The sequence below is a fragment of the Cupressus sempervirens genome, chromosome 1 (genome assembly GCF_028749045.1).
Source record: "Cupressus sempervirens isolate cs-2001-9-10 chromosome 1, ASM2874904v1, whole genome shotgun sequence".
Taxonomy (NCBI): Eukaryota; Viridiplantae; Streptophyta; class Pinopsida; order Cupressales; family Cupressaceae; genus Cupressus; species Cupressus sempervirens.
The window spans coordinates 580,126,539-580,139,821 of NC_143118.1; positions in this window are offsets into that span (position 1 = coordinate 580,126,539).

Consider the following 13,283-nt stretch of genomic DNA (forward strand, 5'->3'; position numbering starts at 1 on the left):
GATGTACATTGTACATAAAAGTTAAAACCAGTAATTACTTATTACTTTCGTTTTAACTATTAAACTTCAAGTATTACCTTTTTAGAGTATGAAGTTGAGAGTTTTGGAATTGTAAGACAAGAATCCGATACAATAGCGATAGGGTTTTCAAATTTCAAATTTTCAAAAACTAGCAGAATTCCATTTTGTGTTTTGATTTTTGAAGATTGAAAATGTGAAACTTGGGTATCAAATGACAATACCAATTATCCAATCTCAATTCCAAGTATTTAATTTTTTTCAAAAAAATTCCATCGCAATTTGTAGCAATAGAAATCTTGATTTTAATTGTCTTAGGTTTACACTTTACAATTATTTTGAATAGGGTCTGAAGTCTAATAACTAGTAACAGCTAGGCATGGGCAAAAAAGTCAAAAACCTCCCAAACAAGTGCACCCATAAAGGAAAAGAACACCATTATACAACTCAGACAAGTGCTACAAACCCCAAGTTTCACCGATGAATGTCATGATATTTTTGATCCTGTTATCCATGGTGATTCTGGAATCATGGAAATTAGAAATTCATTGTTTAGTAAGTGGAAAGATCTCCAGAAGGGGAGAATTTATTACAAATATAACAGTAGTATTGGTGCATATACAAATAAACTAGCTGCTCTGGTCATTGGATTAGCAAATCTTGTTGTACCCAAAGTATTCTCTTACCCTGAAATTGTAATGCTATGCGCTCAGAATTATGACGAAAATAGAAAGGCAATTGTAAACCAAAACACTTAGGAAGAAATTTTATCAATAACTAAGAGTGAATTTTTCACTCTGTTAGACCTAGGGTTAGGGTTTAGAACAAAAAGCTCTAAAGAGCGTATTGACTTCAATAAACTAGCTCAGGCTTATGACAAGCTGGAAAGAAGTTTTCAAGATTTATATATTAAGGGTTTAATACCCTCAGAGTCCACTACTAGTGTTACTGTTACACTGGACAAAGACCATAAGCCTCCTTATTAGTATGATATTTTTGTGCCATGGGTTCAGAATACTATTTCTTTGTTATCATTTTGCCTAGGATTGGATAGTAACAAGGAAGTGGGGGCCAATGTTCTTGAAATGATTTATAATATCCATTGTCGAGGTCAGTCAGTTGACAATGTAGCAGTAAGATATGATTTTGTTCGGTGCATTGTTGAATCTATGCAACAACAATTTCTAATGATTAAACAAAGTACAACTACAAGCAAGACGAAGACATTTAGGATCACAAGTTACTTGTGCTACCTTCTTTTAGCAAAACATCGCCCAATATTTGAGACAGAGAACAACAAGCTTGATATTGAGGTCTATAAGTTTGATGAGAAAACCCAGAAGAAATCAGAGACACCAAGTCCAATATATGAGTGGACACATAAGATGAGGATGACTGCTAACAATAAAAATTACAACCATTTTGAACACTTCTTTTTGGTACCTATTTACCAAAAAATCATAGGCACTATAATGCCTAGATTGTCAGTGTCTTGTAAAGATTGCATTCAATTGGAAAGTCAAATTCAATTGGCTGACTGGTTCTTCATGGAAGAGTACACTTTCTTAAAGTTTTACGATTCAACGATTGAACCCTGCAAACTTCCAATGCATATTACAGAAAGGGTTTTTGCACTAGAATATGTAAGGTAGATGGAGAGCATAGATGAACTTTTCAATGGACAATAAAAGAAAATGATATTTCCTTCCTTGCCTTTCGCAATTGGAGGCCTCACATTTGAGAGAAAGGCTTTCAAAGTGGAAAATGAATTGGTAACTTTTTTTGGCTTTCATTTTGTTAGTCACTGGAATTATGATCCACTGAACATAATAAAAATAAAACTTATTACCAATGGGAACTCTACGAGCAAATATCAACACCGGGAGATGCCATTGATAGAAAAGTTTAAAAACAAGAATTTGTGGGATGAGGTTAAGAAAGAGATGGAGAAACATGTAGAGAATAATATTTCAATGCAACAATTTTCATCCCAAATTACAACATTGCACCTATCAGAGTCACACAAATCAGGGCCTCTAACATACTTAAATTTCTATGAGAAAGCATTTGAACCTTCTAAGAAGTCTATGTTGAAAGTAATTAAAGAGGCATGCATATCTAAAATGTGGTGTCAAACCAAGATAACTGAATTTTAAAAAATGAGGCAAAATTTGGGTGAACCAAAGACATCAGCAAATTTTGAGGAAATTGATGAGGATGACCTTTTCAACACTTATTGGGATAAAGAGCATCCAACTGTGCTATATCAACTTGGTAGTTGCAGTGATAGTGATATTCAAAGACAGGAGGACCTCCAGTCTAATGCTGACATTCAAGGTATTGAGGATTTCGGGTCAACCAGGGGCAGAGATATTATTAAACTTCAAATGAGTGATTCTACTAAACAAACCTATGGTAAAGGAGCAACTATGATACAAAAAATGGGTTATGCAGGTATAGGGCCCATTGGTGCAAGTGGTGATGGGATTTGGAATCCAGTTCTAGTACCAAACCCACCCAAAAGGGGAAGTAAACTAATCATTGGAAGCTCTAAGATTGAAGATGATTCATCTAAAAAGGGAAAAAAACATTATACTTCTGCTTCTGAAGGTCATCCCAACACATTATTTGTTAAATCTTCAAATCCAATTGTAGTTGATCCCATTGGCACTAGCACTGGCACTGGCACTAGCATGGATGAACCTTGTGAAAAAAAGAAAAAATTTATGACAATTACACCGCAAGAAATGTCAACAATTAATTTAGCAATGTATGCACCAATGGCTTTTGTACAAAACCTTGAAAATAGTCCTAAAACACCAGGGTTTGAAATGGGCCATCTTCAGTATGTTGGCAATCCTCAAAATACAATTGTAGGTGGAGTAAGTTTAGCTAGAGATGGAGGAGCATCAACATTCAATGATACAGTTGATAATTCACCTTTCAAACACTCAATTGTGTCAGAAAACCCAGATTTTAGTTTGAACGAGTTTGCATCAAAGTTTGAACAAACAAGCGAAAGAAATAGGCAAATTATGAAGACTTTGAAAAGTGATGTAGTTGCCAAATGTCAGGGATCTACTAACAAAATATTTCCAACATATGATCTGAACAATGAAATGATGAACTTCATGGCTGTTATGCCCCTGGGTAGAGATAATAATCCACCACAAAATGTAATAAATCGTAGCGACATACAAGTTACCAGTCTTCAAATGAATTTGTCAAAAGTGAAAAATATTGACAAAATCAATATATCAAAAGAGAGCAAAAAAATGGTCTACTCTACACTTCTAAAAGCAGAGAGGGAAAACAATAGGCTTACAAAGCAAATAGAAAAGTTATAGGAAGACCTTGATAATGTGAAGGCAAAGGAGAAAGCAACAGACAATAGGTTCAAAGAATTGCAAAACAAGATAAAGAAATCTTCTCCTATAGAGGCAATTGTCCAGCAAGAAAAGATGAATGAACAAGTGCAACATTTGACTAAAGAATTGGATGAGTGCCAAAAAAGACTTAAGAATGAATAAGCATCTACTGCATAGTTGTTCAAGTCTATAGAGAGTAGTGCACAGGTCATCAATAATTGAAAACTGAGCTGGAATATGTTGTCAAGGAAAATAAAATTTTGAAGGATAAATGGGAGAAGGAAAAGAAAAAAGTGGAGTCTAGGGAAAGTATGATTTTTAATTTGCAAAAGGAATTGGGGAATGAGAAGAAAAAAGAGGAGTCTATTGTAGACACAATCCACAATTTGAATAACCTATTGGAGAATATGAAACAAAAAGATTTATCAACTGCAAAAACTATCAGTGATTTGAAGGAGGAATTGGAGAATGCAAAGAAAATAGAGTCTAGTGTTACTGCAAGCACTAACACAATCCACAAATTGAAGAGGGAATTGGAGAATGCAAAGAAAAAAGAGGAGTCAACTGTAAAGAAAAACCTCAATTTGAGAAAGGAATTGGAGAACACAAAGAAAGAGGAGTCTTCTCAAAGTCTCCATGATTTGAAGAAGGAATTGGACAGTGCAAAGAAAAATGAGTCCACTTCAAAGACAATCCATGATTTGAAAAGGGAACTCGAGGAAAAGAAGAAAAAATGGGTAACTACTACAAATAAAATCCAAGATTTGAAGAAGAAATTGGATGATGAGAGGAAGAGAGCAACTAATTGGCAAAGGCAACTAGAGGAAATGCAGAAAAAGAGTGAAAAAGAGATGTTTGAAATGAAGAAAAAGGTAGAGAATGTAATGGCAGAAAATAGAACGACCTCTTCTGAAGATCATCATGTAAAGGATACTATAATAAACATAGTTAAACTTATCAAACAAGAAATTTGGGACAAAATAATGATAATTAGTGATGGTTTGGTTGAATGGCTTGATTTAAATAGAAATCTCAGAGTTGTCTTTGAAAATGTAAAAATTGATTTTCAAGCTAAAAGACAAATCTTCACCAGTTCCTTAAAAGATCTTTTTGACCAAGTTCTTAATAAACTAAAGAGATCCAGTGACAGGGATTTGGCAAACCATGGAATAAACAATTGCTTGGATGCCTTTGTAATAGTCATTAATGTCTCTCAGCATTGTGGAGAAGTAACGTGAATTGGTGAATCGCTCAATTCTTCTTCCAAAGAGTTGATGAAGATGAATAACACCGTAGTGAACTTGTTGAATGTTGGATTACCAAATCCAGCTAACTCAGAAGGCACATTCATTGGAAATGAAAATTACATGAAAAAGTTGCAGGGTAGGATGAATTCTGATTTAGGGAAATTGCCTGAGGAATTCACTCTGGAGGGAATTGCAAGTTGCATCAAACCACTGTCAACAATGAGTGATGCTATAGATAGATTCCTCCTATCATATGATTCTATCTCTCATAACTATTTTTTTGTTGATGAGACTACAACTAATTAATTAGCTATAACCTCAAAAAAATGGGGCTTCCAAATGATGCAGAATGGAGCACCCTAAAGAAATTCAGTAAAGTTGGGTCATCTTCTCAAACTGTTAATGTTTCTATCAGTGGCAGTCATAGCTGATAGCACTAAGCAGTCACATTGTAACAACTTAGTAAGTGATAGAACTATAATCATTTTGTTACTTGTTTCTCTTTAATTTCAAATTTTGGATTCAATTTCAACTTTGTGTAATGTTAATTGTTACTGGAATCAAGAGCTAGCATATCAGGATAGTTGGGTAGTTAGGCACTAGCATACTGTGGCATATCAGGAATCAAGAGCCATCATATCTGATCATATATACAATTACAAACCAACCTACAACTATTTTTGCGCCCTTGTATTTGAAAAAGGGAATTCACTGTCATTGCAATTTGACATTGAGTCATTTGCAAAGGGTTGTAATTGTTTGTAATTGACAATCATTAAATGTATTATGTTACAGGCTGATTTGTAATTATAAATTATAATACAATTTTTTTAAAATGGAGCTTATTCTGTTAAATGCATTATGTTACAATTTCTTAAAGAAACTAGAACCAATGAAAATCTCAACATGTTAAAAAAATACAATCAATGAAAATCTCCACATGTAAGTTCTAAGTTTGTAGCATCAACATGTTCAAATTTTTTTTAAAAAAATTAAGCATCTATAAAGGGATAGTGAATGAAGGCTATAAATTAACTTCTACAAACATGTTACATAATTAATTAGTAGGTAGAGTCTTAGATTAGAGCTACTAGCCTACTACTTGACTCACGTAAAAGGTTGAGAAGTTGCTATAGTTGCCATTCTGCCTGGACTGGCTTAGCATCACTATCATCAGAATCCTCCTCATTTATTGCATATAACATTTCATTGTTTGTTGTGTTTTCTTTAGATTCGTTGTCAGCGTCAGACTCACTATGCATGCCAAATTCAACATCATCTTCATTGCTTTGACTTTCAATATCACGATATGAACCATTGCCACCGCCACTGCCATTGCCACTGCCACCGCCACTACCATTGCCACTTGTGTTTGAAATGTTGGCAATCCCTTTTCTTTGACATCGCTTTCTCCAAATGCTAACAACCTTATCATAAGGAAAACTTTCTACCTCATACCTAGAATTATAGAGCCTCAGACAATTATCCAAATTTTTTTCTAATTTGTTTCTAACCTTTGACTTAAGGAAGCCCAAAGTACTAAAAACTCTCTCATCCTCCACTAAACCCAATATCATTGTCAAACATAAATTGGTAAGCTTGAAATATTTTGATATTGCCTATCTCAACTGATTTCTCTCACCAAGGTTTTTCCAAAGCTTTGTTATTGCTCCCTCTTCATTTGGGTTCTTCATAACAGCATATTGTTCCCTCATTATGTTTGCAAAATAGTATGATTGATCTCTTAGTTAAGTTTCATCTAAAATTTCATTTATGGTGACTCTATTGATTACTTTAGGTGTGCAAAAAAATTGAATCAGAGTCATCATCCTTCTTCAAAAATCAGTTGGATTGTTTAGAGACCAATATTGTGAAAAAATAATTGACATTACTTCCAGCAGTTCCTCTAAAGGGAATCTGAATCTGATTTCTGACGACAGATTGTAGCAAACTCGCTTGACAGAGTCAAGCACATAGTCTTTGATCTTCTTGAAGGCTTCATTTATAACATGTGAAAGTACCTTCTTTGGTTCTGATTCAACTTCGCTTCCTGCTTCATTTGGGTTGGAGTTGGGGTTGACGTGAGCATAGTACTGCATTGGTATGTCAACTCCACATACCCCGGCATATACCTCATTGTTTGCACCAATATGTAAAAAGTTCCCAGGATTTTTTAAATTTGAGATTTCTAACCACTTTGCAAACTTTGTTTCATCTAATGGTAATAATCAGTATAGAGTATCCAGGCTACTACATGTCATTTTATGCATCTTATTATATTTTGCAATGTACATAGCTCTTTGTTGAACCTTTTTTATAATATTTCTCATGCCCTGTAGCATGGGGAGAATAACTGCTAAAGTTAAGAGTACCTTAACATTAGTTAGGATTGAATATAGTCGAAGGAATCTGTCTCACACAAAGTGGATTAGTCCAAGCAATGATGAGTATTCAGACATTACTCGATGCGCTGGTCCATCCAAAGAGGCCCATTTGGTATCATTTGGTATCTAAATATATTTAATAATTATATTATAAGTTTTAATATAGAGATTTTGTTATCACTACAATGCCAAAAACTAGAATGCAAATTAGAACGATCATACAAATGTTACCTAATCCCTCCTACATGCAAATATATTGAACTAGAACCATCTTTACTATTCCTAATATTACCCCTCTTCATTATCCCCAACCCTTCATAAGGCAGGGACTCTAGCTCTACAAGAGCTCTCGTTAAAAATATTTGTATTTTTGTTGAAGAAAATTGAATTTTCTCCTTATCAAAAATAGTATGGTCCAATAAAATGAATGAAAAATGTGATTTATAAAATAATGTAAAATTAGAAAAAGATATAAACATTTAATGGTGATTGGTGAATTGAATTGAATGAAAGCATTAGTATTCTGCCTTTGGCTGGAACTAATAAGAAGAGTGCAATGCCATAACAATTTAATAATTCCAATTCTAAGAAGAAGAAAGTATCTAATAATAATAATTCCAATTCAAATTACATTTTTAGTACCTCACCAGTCTGCCCATTTGTATCCCAAAGGGCCTGTGAGGGAAACGCAGGCCCACATCTGATGTGGCGCATCGCTAGGGTTTTATCTTCCTTTATGCGCTATATAATGCGGCAAGGTCGACGACATAGCTCGAAATGCTTTCGTGCTCTGCAGAGACTGTTTCTCCTTAATGGCGATGTAGGAGTGGGCTGATTGGCAAAACCGTCTTTTTGATTGCTTGGCATTTCTGGAGGTTTTGCCCATTCCGCCCATTCCTACGACGCCAATAAGATATTACTTGTGCAGAAGCTTCATCTATTTTTGGCGATTTTATTCATATCTAGAGAGTTTCTCTGCTCCACTTCAGATACTAGGGTTTTGATTTCTAATCCTAGATTCTCTCATATTTATACTACGCCGGTAAGAAATTACTCGTCCGGAAACCCCATCAATTTCTGGGGTTTGGATCTCTATTTATAGTTCTCTGTTCTATTTCAAATATTAGGGTTTTGATTCCTTTTCTACTTTCTCCGTGTTTTAGATGTTAGTGTTTACATTTCAGTTATACTTTCTTTCTGTTTAAGATATCAGGATTTAGATTTCACTTGTACTCTCTCTGGTCCATTTCAATTATTAGGGTTTTGATTTAATTCACAGTTTCCCTGGTCTTTATCAGATGTCAGTGTTATTTATTTCATTCGCAGTTATTCTGATCTATCTGAGAGATTAGGGTTTTGATTTCATTTGTAGCTTCTCTGCCCTATTTCAGGTGTTAAAGAGATTTTTGTTTAGATCTGCCTTCGATCTATCATCCTTAATAAGTCCCGCTAAGGAGGGTTTCGTTTTACCGCGAAACCCTAAAAAAAAAGAAATAAAGCTCTTATCTGTCAAAGAAATTTAGTGCAATGAAGGTTTATCTTCTGTAATAAGAGCGATAAGAACTGGAAAAATAGATAGATTGGCACCTTTGACTACCCTGGCAATTGTTGCTACAGGTAAAACGTTTATATGATTAGGATTTTATTGATGCATCTACGAAAATATGCTACAGTTTCATGCGTTTAATGCTGTAATGGTCTTATCTACACCAATGGGAGTTATACTCACCATTTAACTAATCATAATTTTAATATATCTATTTGTACTTCGGAAATTGCATTCCCTATTTTTCAGCCCTTTTGTGAGGTACAATTGAATCTTCAGCCTTCTTTCACCGACTACGGTAGGCATTTCTATAATCTAGATAATTACTTGATTTAGCGTGCATGCTAGTGTTTATGTTCTATGTTTTAAATTTTAAAGGAGTGTTTGAAAATTAAGACACGTCTAATATATAATTAAAACTCATCCAATTCACTCATATTTTAATTATACACTTAGTAAGAATATTCACTTAGTAAGAATATTTAATCTTATTTCCAATAATATTTAATCTTGCATTACCAAGATCTCAACACAGAATCTTTATTATGTGGAATCAAATTCTTGATAAGGCTAGGAGATGTAGTTTTATGCAAACCACATGTAAAGGTAAAGAGCTTGAGTAATAAGTTTTTTAAGAGTTAGGCCCGGAGGATTGCAATTGCAAGTCCAAGTGTGCTAAACTAATCAATAACTCTTGTTAGTGAGCCAACGCTCTTGGGAATACCAAAATACACCAAGCACAAGACCCCATCTAAAATTGCATAATCCTAGCAACTTAGGTCTGAATAGGCTTTGGAGTATTTTAAAAATGGTTTGAGGACTTATGTTCACTAATCCCATTTGTTCACAAACGATGAAAAAGTAATGCAACTAATGATCCATTCAATTCTCCTAGGACCAAACCACATGGCTTTTAAGATCTTCAAGAATGACCACTTGACAAGCATGGGTTTTTCCCTAGAACGATGCATAGAATGGATTAGCTTATCTAGCCATCTCAATATTCTTTGGCACCTTAAATCAAAATAGGGAGTAGGCAAACATATTCCAATTTTGCCTCGTTTTTTTTTTTTAAATTAAAAATTAAATATTTTTTTTCTTAACATTTTACTTATAACAATTTTCTTATTATAATTTTATATATGTTTTTTTGATTAATAGTTGATTTTTGAACTATTTTAAATAATACGTATTTTTAAATTTTAATTAATGGAAAAGGTCTATTCATCAAAAAATGAAATAAATTATATTTCTCATTAATTTTAATGAATAAAATAAAAATAAAATAAATTAACTGTTTTACCATTATTGAAAAAATAATCAAAAAATAATAAATTAAAACAAAAAAATTTAAAGAAAATATTTTTAAAATTTACAAAATTTAACTTTATTTCTATTTCATTTTTGTACAACCAAACAATGGATTAACATATTTCCAATTAAATTCCAAGTAAACAGAACATGATTGGAATTGCCCTTTTCTATTTTCATTCTCCATTTTCATTCACATTTTATTTTTCTATTCTAATTTTCAATTCTTATGCCACAAACAAATGGGCCCTTTTAATGTGACATTCCATTGTGGAATAAGGGCTAAAAATGTGACATTCATAGTTCATAACATTTTTTTGTTGAATAGGGGCTAAAAATTTGAATTTGTGATAACACAATTACCTCCAAGAGGTCCAATTTGAAATTAGTAATTTCATTAGTTACCAAGGAAGAGATGCACTCTAAAATTATGTCTTAGATTTTTACAATTTTCCTCTCTCTCTCTCTCTCTCTCACACACACACACACACACACACACACACACACACACACACACACATTTGTGATAACACAATTACCTCCAAGAGGTCCAATTTGAAATTAGTAATTTCATTAGTTACCAAGGAAGAGATGCACTCTAAAATTATGTCTTAGATTTTTACAATTCCCCCCCCCCCCCCCCCCCCCCCCTCCCCTCTCTCTCTCTCTCTCTCTCTCTCTCTCCACACAAGAAAGAGCGATCTTTAGAAGTCTTCTTAGTCCTTGACAACTTCCACTTCCAACTGAAAGTACTCTTAAATTAGCCTAGTCCTTGATCTTACAGACAACTTCATCAAGACGGGATTGAGAAACAACCTTTCCATTAAGACATCAAAACATTGTATATTCCATGTTGTCAGTGTATACTTAACAAACTGAAAACATTTACTTAACAAACTAAAAACATTGTTGTCACATAAATTGGTCTGGCCTTAATCCACCAATCAACAAGGTGCTAATTAAGAGAGGAGTTTCACAGCCACATAAGTTGGAATGCTCCCGAAGAGAGAAGATATTGTATGTTCCATATTTAAAACATATACTTAACAAATGAAAACAATGTTGTCCCATGAATTGGTCTGCCTTTAATCCACCAATCAACAATATGCTAATGAAGAGAAGAGTTTCCCAGCCGCACAAGTTGGATTATGGAAGATGAATTTTTAGTTCTCCCAAAAAGAGAAGTTGAGACTTATAGGCAATGATTAGAACCCTTCCTATCTAGTATTCAACTAGACTAAAGAAAAAATGTGTATTATCTTGTGAGAGGTTGGAAGACTGTTTCAATCTACCAATACAACCTTATTTCTCACTTAGGCTAACAATCACCCCAAGGGGATATAGGGAGACAAATATGTTGCCAAAGTTTTTCCTTCCAAGGAAAGATCAATAGGACCATAGATATTGGAGAAGAGGTTAACTTTGCTTTCGTATCTAACATTAACTTCCGTTTTGTAGCTAGACTCGTCATATCTTCCAATGACAACTTACGACAACCCTAACAGTAAATAAGTTGTATTAGAGCTTGGTCATGGGTTCACATTTTTGCAAACCATTGTGTTATACTAGGAGGGGGATTGTTGGCAGTGGGCTAACGTCCCTCATTTTATTTGCAACATGGCTTAATTGCCTCATGTGTCTTCTACAAGTAATATCAAAGCTTGGTTATGGGTTCAAATCCTTGTAGGCCGTTGCAATGAGAAACACTGAGAGGAGGGTTGTTGGCAATGAGTTAACATCCCTTGTTGGATTTGCAACATGGCTTAATCACCTCTCATGTCTTCTATTCATTTTGTGGTTCTATCAAACATTAACATGTCAATCTTTTGGTACAATGACAACCCTTATGGTTAATATTCCCCGATAATCTATTCTGAAGTCATGAGATCCAGGCAGTCCAATTAGAGTTTCATCAAATTGGTCCAAGGTTATTCTTTTGTCATCTCCCTTTACAAATGAGCTTTAACTAGACCAAACCCTTTGTTATCTTCTACTAAGGGAGCCTTCCCTTTGTCTTGCTTAGGAGGAGGTTGAATTGGGCCAATGTTAGATGGACTAGAAGAACTCAACCTAAGCTACATTATGTGAAAATGACCATATTCATGACAAATCTAACATAAAAGAGTCAAAATTTCATAGTTTATCTCTTGTATCCAATAAGAGGAACCTAGACTAAGCTTCATAGAATATGGTAAGGGTTTGTTGGAATCTATTTCAATAGAAAAATGAGCATAGGTGATTACCATTTTATCCATTGTTTGTATTGAAGGAAAGTTTGATTTCCTAAGCGAAAGAGGCCATTGAGTGGATAAGACTCCTTAGTAGGGTTGAAATCTATATGCAACAATTTAATAAACAAACCCACTTGATTGTAGAAGTAAGACTGCCTTCAAAAAGCCTTATTTCTATCTATGATGCAAGAAAAATTAACAAGAAAATAGTTGTTCGCAATCATCATCACTTCTATCTCACCTTCTAGATTCCATGTACGTCGAGACCATGTTTCCAGAATGGGCAATGAAACTCAAAGCCACATGAACTTGCATATCTATGCATGACTACCAAAAAACCCATTGTTCTTTCATGACTAAGAACCCTCATTATGAAGTGAACTTTACCCAAGACCATTGCTATTCCTACTAGCCTCTAGATTAACACATGGTTAAGATGCCTCTCTACTAATGACTCCTTGGATGACCTATCCATCCTAGAAACAAAAACATGTAGGGCCATGCAAGGCTTGTAGAAGAAAAATCACCAAGGAAAACTTTAAGAAACTCCCTCCCTCAAAAAAGTATAAAGTCTTGGCAAATCATACATTATTTTAAGTAGACTCGTGAGTTTTTTATTTGAAAGGAAAAATATTATTTGTACTAGCGATTTTTTAAAAAATTTGAAAGGAAAAAAATATTATTTGTACTCACAAATTTATTTTATTTGTATAAAAATTATATACAATCTTGGTGAATATTTCACTATGGAGCCTAATTAATTATTAGACTTAAGGTTAAATTTTGCCCACTTTTATCATTGCAATTTCCCTCCAAATTATTAAATGGGGGGTCTGGCAACAATGTCCCCAAGTTAGGATCAAGGGGCAAGACCCTTATTCGATCTAGGGGCAGAGCCCTACTGTATTCCTATCATAATATAGGGTGAGGTTGAGGGGCAATGACCTCGTAGGATACCACTAAAACCTCAAATTAATTAGTATTTTAGTAAGGTATCTTACTTAGTTTTATATCATCTAACATATACTAACTTGATATAACTGTTGGAGGATACTGTATCAATGGCTTAAATTCTATTTTGGACCAAAATTTTAAAAGATACAAGGTTTTGCATAAAGTCTCCAAAATAGAGACATGTGCCCATTGTTAAATGTATTTTGGACAAAAGTTTAGAAGGA